This window comes from Colobus angolensis, unplaced genomic scaffold (assembly GCF_000951035.1).
Source record: "Colobus angolensis palliatus isolate OR3802 unplaced genomic scaffold, Cang.pa_1.0 Scaffold88, whole genome shotgun sequence".
Lineage (NCBI taxonomy): Eukaryota > Metazoa > Chordata > Mammalia > Primates > Cercopithecidae > Colobus > Colobus angolensis.
Window position 1 is genome coordinate 5017049 of NW_012122709.1, and position 7725 is coordinate 5024773.

At 43.5% G+C, this 7725-nt stretch overlaps 1 protein-coding gene across 4 annotated transcripts in view; it reads left to right on the forward strand.

Annotated features, from left to right (window-relative positions):
• Positions 1-1844: 1844 nt before the first annotated feature.
• LOC105503781 (chromosome unknown open reading frame, human C14orf93) overlaps positions 1845-7725 on the forward strand; it is a 31357-nt gene continuing 25476 nt past the window's right edge. For 3 of the 4 annotated variants that reach the window (XM_011930874.1, XM_011930876.1, XM_011930878.1), the window contains exon 1: positions 1845-1945. The gene's annotated coding sequence lies outside the window, so the exon portion shown is untranslated. Of the gene's footprint in view, positions 2030-6885; positions 6952-7725 lie in introns of all 4 variants that reach the window. The other variant, XM_011930875.1, reaches the window with a different exon arrangement.

Sequence of the window (7725 nt, forward strand, 5' to 3'; positions counted from 1 at the left end):
GGAGGCAGAGCTTGCAGTGAGCCAAGATTGTGCCACTGCACTCCAGCGTGGGAGACAGAGCGAGACTTCGTCTCAAAAAAAAAAAAAAAAATTAATAGTAATAATACCTAAATTAATACACATAAAGTGTTCAGAACAGTTCCTGCACAATAAGTGCTCACAAATTACTACTTACTACAGAGGGCAAATTCTTGTGGGATGTGAGTTTCAGAATCTGTTTTCGCTAGAAAACAAATTCACTTTTTTAATCATAAATGATTTTTGGCCGGGCGCGGTGGCTCAAGCCTGTAATCCCAGCACTTTGGGAGGCCGAGGCGGGTGGATCACGAGGTCAGGAGATCGAGACCATCCTGGCTAACACGTTGAAACCCCGTCTCTACCAAAAATACAAAAACTTAGCGGGGCGTGGTGGCTGGCGCCTGTAGTCCCAGCTACTCGGGTGGCTGGGGCAGGAAAATGGCTTGAACCCGGGAGGCGGAGCTTGCAGTGAGCCGAGATCACCCCACTGCACTCCAGCCTGAGCGACAGAGTGAGACTCCAACAAAAATAAATAAATAAATAAATAAATAAATAAATAATTTTTTGTCAGTGTTTACTAAATATCTGCAATTATGGCAGCTATTGTAGTAAGCATCAAACAGTTCCTGGATGGAAAAACAATTTTAAGATATGATCGTTGACCTCAAACAGTTTACTGGAGTGAAATTACTAAAATATGTGAATCAAGGTAGATTTACGTGCTGCTAATTGGAGTATGCATGAAGTTCATGCTGATGGGAGCAGACAGAAGGAAGTAAGCGGTCTGTGCTGAAAGAATGGATAAAAATTGACCAGTCAGGGAAGGGGAGACGCATCATTCAGGCTTAAAATAAAAAAGGCACTTGAGTAAAGGAATAATACAAGATTGATAAGATGAGCGCAGGGGGAACTAAGAACAAATATGTGCCCAGGCACAATCCCAGCACTTTGGGAGGCCGAGGCGGGCGGATAACTTGAGATCAAGAGTTCAAGACCAGCCTGGCCAACATGGTGAAACCCCGTCACTACTTAAAAAAAAAAAAAAATTAGCCGGGCGTGGTGGCACGTGTCTGTAATCCCAGCTACTCGGGAGGCTAAGGCAGGAGAATCGCTTGAGCCTGGGAGGTGGAGGTTGCAGTGAGCCGAGATCAGGTCACTGCACTCCAGCCTGGACGACAGAGAAAGACTCCGTCTCGAAAATAAATAAATAAATAAATAAATAAATAAATAAATAAATAAATAAGAGATAGGTGGGTGGGACCAGATTATGGCTGGCTTAAAATCCAGGTATACCAGCGGTCTTCCAGGAAATAAAGAGGAACCGTTTTAGTTTTGAGAATGTGGTCTGAGCCAGGTAGAGAAACTGGGAGCTCTGGCTGAAGTGTTAAGACTACTTTGCCTTTCTTCAGAAAAATGTTCCATACTTGAACGTTCATTTAAACGTGGGGGTGTTAAGTAACACACGTGACCCAGAGACATTCCACCTGGAAACCCGGAGTAGGGCCCATGCACCAAGTCCCTGATGTTTAATCGCAGTCTAGAATGTTACTGACTAGTTCGCCCAATTTAACAAAGTGTCCGGAGGTCGTTCACTGGATTGTTATGCTGGTGACTGGGCCTTGTTTCACCGAGAAAAAAAGATGGGAAAGAGTGAGAGGACGGTGAGAAAGTGAAAGGGAGAGAGGTGGGGAAGGTGTCTGCCAAGGTCCAGGCGAGGTTGGGGGTCGGCGGTCCGGTGGCCCTCAGGGGCCCCCCCGCCCGGGGTTGGCGCCTCGGGCGCGGCGCGTGTGCTTGCGGGCGGGGCGCCCCGCGGCCGCGGGCGGCCAATCCGGGAGGGCGTCCGGGGAGGGGCGGGGCTTGCCGGCTCGGGCTCCGCGAGTCCTCCTTTTTGCACACACACGAATACAAAGAGCCATACGACCTTCGGGTATCCTTTTTCCATTTTTTTTCCCTCCTTAATCTTGTGTGTGTTTTCAAATTTTTAAAAATAGCGATCTGTAGCAGTGCTGGGGTGAGGAAATGTTGCTAAGGGGAATTTGCTCTTTCCCCCATTTCTTTTTCTGTCTCTCTTCCTCTTTCTTTTTCCTGGTCAAGGTTTTAAATATACCAAGAAGTTGAGAAGCAGGATGGCCGTGTACAACCGTTTCCAGCCAAATTTATAGTTTTTTTTTCAAATCACATTTTAAGAACTGGTAGAGTTTTGTGGTTGAGGGACTTTAAAAATTTAGCCGCTTGGGAAGTACAGATTTTTTTAAGCGGGCTGAAGGGATAATGTAAATTTCTGCCACAGGCAACATCGAAGGAAGCAGAGAGAGATTTGAGGCTCCCTCAGAAAGCCGTGTGCGTGCTTTTTACACACCCACTCCCCAGAACCAAAACCAAGTGTCTGGGATGTGGCACTTGTCCAAGGCCAATAGGTTAATATTGGGATATAATAATGGAGACATTCATTTCCCTAGGGAAGGGGGACAGACCTTACAGTGTGTCTTTCACACACATTTTCATTAGAACATTTTTGTGTGTGTATGTGTGTGTGTGTTTCTTGAAACAAATTTGTAAAGTTATAATTTGGGGTTATTTGTGTATATGTACAATATATGTGTATATGTGCCATATCAGATTTTATTTTCAAGTGATAAATATATCTGGTTTTATGTGTGCAAAGTATCCCCTAGGATGTGAATTTTTTTTCTGTTGTCTTCCCAAATGTGATCGAAACATTTTGTGTGCAAAGCAGAGCTTAGAAGAAATCCTATGCTCAGCATACTTAGGCACTTTCTATGTGCATTTACTATATTTTTCTGCTCCTAAAGGATCAGAATAATGAATAATTAAATAATTGCCAAGGAGTATATAGTCCATGTGGCAAATGAGAGTAGGCAATTTATTGAATCTGTGGTTCAAAGCCTTCAGTGACTGTTTTGCCTAAGTGGTTTTGCTTTTTATTGTCTCACGTTCTTAAATGTACAGCTGTGTATATTTTGGCCTTTATGTGTGGTTTGGTTGGTGTGTTCAGAAAGGAAGTTCTTTCTTGGCTTTTTGACAAAATGGTCGTTTATTGGTTGGAATCTATTCGAAAAGCTCCACAGCTGGCAAAGTATCACGAAAAAAAAATCCAGTCAAGTCTGATTCTCAAAAACTGTTCATGATGATGGTGATAGGGAGCCAAGAGGATGCAAAGGCAAATAATAGAAGGGATAAGAAATGCCTTTTGGTTATCATGTTGCATTTTTAGAATGGAAAACCTTCTCATTTCTAAGAGTCACAGAAAAAAGTATGTGAATTAGAGAAAAACGGGCTTGCAGAGCAGAACCTCCTGTTACAGGAGCCCTATTTTCACTTCATTCTGTTACAGAATCACTGTCTCCTCATTAGAAGTCGTATGGAAAATATCTGTATCCAAATTTGTATTCGCAGATTGGAGTGAAAGCATAGGAGGTATATGGGGTGCTGAGGGAGAAACTAGAATGTCACAGATGCAGTGACAACCAGGAGATTAAAAAGAAAGGATCTACTGTAGAATTTAAATTTCATTACAACAAAACCTCTGTATAATAATGCATTTCTGTTACACAGCTAGCATCCTATTCTATTTCAAGCAGTATTTGACTCCTAAATACCAACTGCAATAAAAGTACTTGTACAAATTTATAACAAAAGTGGCCCTGTTTGGGCTTTCTGGGTTTCTTACTTGTGCTGAGTGTATTTTTATTCTCTAACAATTCAAGTCAGACCAGTGCTTAATAAATACTGGCTCGACTGTGGATTATTCCACAAGTTCAGGCCTGCATTTCTTTGAAATCTAGTCAGATTCTAGTGACCTTTGTGATCACGGCAGTAGTTTTTTGTTTTTGTTTTTTTTTTAAACGGAGTTTCGCTCTTGTTGCCCAGGCTGGAGTGCAATGGTGCCATCTTGGCTCACTGCAACCTTCGCCTCCTGGGTTCAAGGAATTCTCCTGCCTCGGCCTCCCGAGTAGCTTTGATTACAGGCATGTGCCACCATGCCCAGCTGATTTTTGTATTTTTAGTAGAGACGGGGTTTCACCATGTTGGTCAGGCTGTTCTCCAACTCCTGACCTTAGGTGATCTGCCCACCTTTGCCTCTCAAAGTGCTGGGATTACAGGCGTGAGCCACCGCGCCCGGCCAGTGACAGCAATTTTTAATGGAGTTTTACCCTTTTTAGCTCTTTTCCACATCAATACAGGTCATCACATATACTTTTTACTTTACTTTTTAGCTTCTCAAAAAATAAGGAAGCTCTCCCCAGAACAGTGCAGAGCCCGTGTCCCTGATTTCCTAGGCCATTTGATTTCTACATCCAGGAACGTAGGGTCATATCCAGTTACTGTTTTTTCTTTCTTTTGTAAGAAAGGAGATAATTCCTCGCACATATATATCCTTGGCTTGGCCTTCCAAAGCAAAGCAAAACTAAACTCTGTTGATTTTGCCTGGGAATCCTCGGGGCCCCTAGTATCGGAAACTTAAAAACTATGAGCTACTAATTTGCAGGTGACATGTGAAAGAAATGTAACCGAGGCCAGCAGTAACTAAAAGTCGGCCACCACCCAACGTGTGACGCCGATTTGTGGCCACTGTGGTTATAATGGTGTACACACAGGTTTCTGAGCAGCAGGGAACAAAAGCAAGTAAACAAAAACAAACTAAAGATGGCGTCTGACAGCCTTGAAATAGCCTCCCAGTCTTGTCCCTCCCTGAGGAGGCCCCTCCCCTACCTGACTTTTTGAGTGACTGTTGTTTGCAGCCAATAGTGTCCGTGACCCTGTCCCCCAACCCTCGTATAACCGCCAATCACCGGGAGCCAGAAGGCAAGCGGGGCGGTGTCTCCCCGCGTGCGCGAGCTAGCCGGGTACACGGGGAGGCGCCGCGGCGCGCCCGCCTCAGCCCCAGTCTAGCTGAGTCAGCCGGTGCGGTAGCGCCGGGCACACGCGGTAGAACAACCGTAGGGCTGCTAAGCTGTACCTCCGCGTCAGTTCTCACGGCGAGCGCCGCCTTCAGCCCAGGTTCTCAAAGCTCTCGGGGCTACGTAGTCTACCCTCCCCGGTGACCCGGCGAGATCCCCAGCCGCTCCTCCGGCCGCCCTGCTCTCCGCAGCCCTCCCGGGAATGACCCCCTTTACCCGGGACTCCCAGAGCGCACTGTATGGTTAGGCACAGTGGCGAGTCACCCTGCCGCCTGCGGCCTCTTGAGCAGTCGCCGATCTTTGCCGCCCGCGTCGCTGCGATCGCCCTCCCCGTAGCTGAATCACACTTACCCATCGGAAATGGTTCTGCAGCCCCTGGGGTCCACCTTGTCATCCTTGACTAATATTTAATCAACTAACATTTACCAAGTTCTCGCTGGCACAAGAGAGAGTTCTAGGAGCTACTTTTTAATGTTTCAGTTTCTCCATAAATGTAGTGAGTCCCTTAACATTTAGGCAAACCTGAAATCGGAAATATTAATCTTACGAATGTAATCTTAGCAAATGTAAATAAAAAGGACTGTGCTATGCTGGGTTAAAAATTCTCATCCTGTTATAGAAATATACGTGGAATTTTCAGATTACATGGAATCCTTTTAAGACCGCATTCGGCCTTCTGGGTCTACAGTTCTGTTTTTTACCCCTAAAAATAAAGTATTGGATTTTTTGCAGATCATTAGACAAGTCACTCTTTTAAAATGTGGGAAAATAGTATTTTGTGATATTTACTTAGCTGCTCTTGTGTGATAAGGAGCTCATTTCTGATAAAAATAGGTTTTGAGAGAACCTTTTGACAGGTGAGCCATTTTGCACCTTGAAGTGGAGGAGTAGGACTGACCAACACAGCAGGAGTTTTAAGTGGCCATTTACCTTATTTATTTCTTAAAATGAAGATTATGATATGAATTGCCATGCTTTCAGTAATCACATTTAAGGAAGTCTATTGCTAGCATGACCCTGAATGAGTCAAGCGCCCATTATAAAAACATATATCATCTGAATGATACCATATCATACACATCTATTAAATAGTGAGAAAACTTTTATTTTTCATAGTTTGGAGGTGAACTCAGTCATGCAGAAAATTCAAACTCAGAATGGGGAGAAAGCAAGCAAGGGAACTGCCAAGAGTATGATATATTTAGTCCTAACAAAAATGTGACTTGGGAGGAAAGGGATAGTTAAAATTATGGACAGTCTCACCCTGAACTGTCTGTCTAAAGGAGATGAATTTTCTTTCTTTTTTATCTGAATATTTATGAAAAATACCAAAAGTACTGGAAAGTACATTTTTAAGGCTCATTTCACATGTATTTAAATTAGACCAATACTGAAATGAACCCCAAATGCATATATTTTTTGCAAACCTAAGTCTGACATCTACTGTCATTGCTGTGTTGGCAACTCATCCCAAGATTGAAGATCTTTTTCTGTGTTTTAGACCTAGTCAGTTGTTTTCAGGACTTTCTACATAACATGTTGCCATCAGTTGAAATTTAAAATGTTAAATAAATACACATCACTAATATACTGGTGTCTCCTCTTTATTTTTTAAAGACTGGGTCTCGCTATGCTGCCCAGGTTGATCTCAAACTCCTGGGCTCAAGCGATCCTCCTCTCCTCCCAAAGTGGTGGGATTACAGGCATGACCCACCGTGCCCGGCCATGGTATTTGCTGTCAACTGCCTCATTTCTGTCATTCTGGTGGTGGTGGTGGTACCATCCTGTTACTCTTAGGGTTATAATCTTGCAGTTGTCTTTAACCAGTTATCTCTATACACCATCTCTATACCTCTGTCAATTCTCCTTACCTTACTATATAAGCCCCTTTGCTCTGACCTCTGACATGTACCCTGTTAAGTCCTGTAATTTTTTTTTTCCCTAGAATGTCTTACTACCCTATCAGTTCATCTGATACATTGCTCAAGGCTCAACTGGAAGCTTTTATTCTGTAAGAACTCTTTCTCAGTATGATTTCATTTTGTTAATCTTTCTGTAAGAAAGATTAAGAACTGTAAGAACTGTAAGAACTCTTTCTCAGTATGATTTCATTTTGTTAATCTTTCCATTATTTTAAACTACTCAGAAATTTTTCAATCTATACCATATTATTAGGACTTGCGTGTATTTCACTTTGTTATTTATTTGTTTATTTATTTATTTTTGACACAGTTTCATTCTTGTTGCCCAGACTGGAGTGCAATGGTGCAATCTCGGCTCATTGCAACCTCCACCTCCTGGGTTCAAGTGATTCTCCTTCCTCAGCTTCCCGAGTAGCTGGGATTACAGGCATGTGCCAACACACCTGGCTAATTTTGTATTTTTAGTAGAGACAGAGTTTCTCCATGTTGGTCAGGCTGGTCTCGAACTCCCGACCTCAGGTGATCTGCCCGCCTCAGCCTCCCGAAGTGCTGAGATTACAGGCGTGAGCCACCGCGCCCAGCCTCACTTTGTTTTTTAGATAGTCCATGTTTAGAACATCCCATGTTCTTAAGACATTCCCATCTGAAATACACTTTTAAGTGCCTTGTAGGTAGAGACTTTGTCTTCCCTTCATTTGAGTACTTAGTAGGTGCAATCCATTTTGGTGAATCATCCTTTAACATGGCCTTACATATAAAAACTTTTGAGCCTGGGCACAGTGGCTCACACCTGTAATCCCAGCACTTTGGGAGGCCAAGGCGGGCAGATCACTTGAGGTCAGGATTCATTAGTCAGTTGTGGT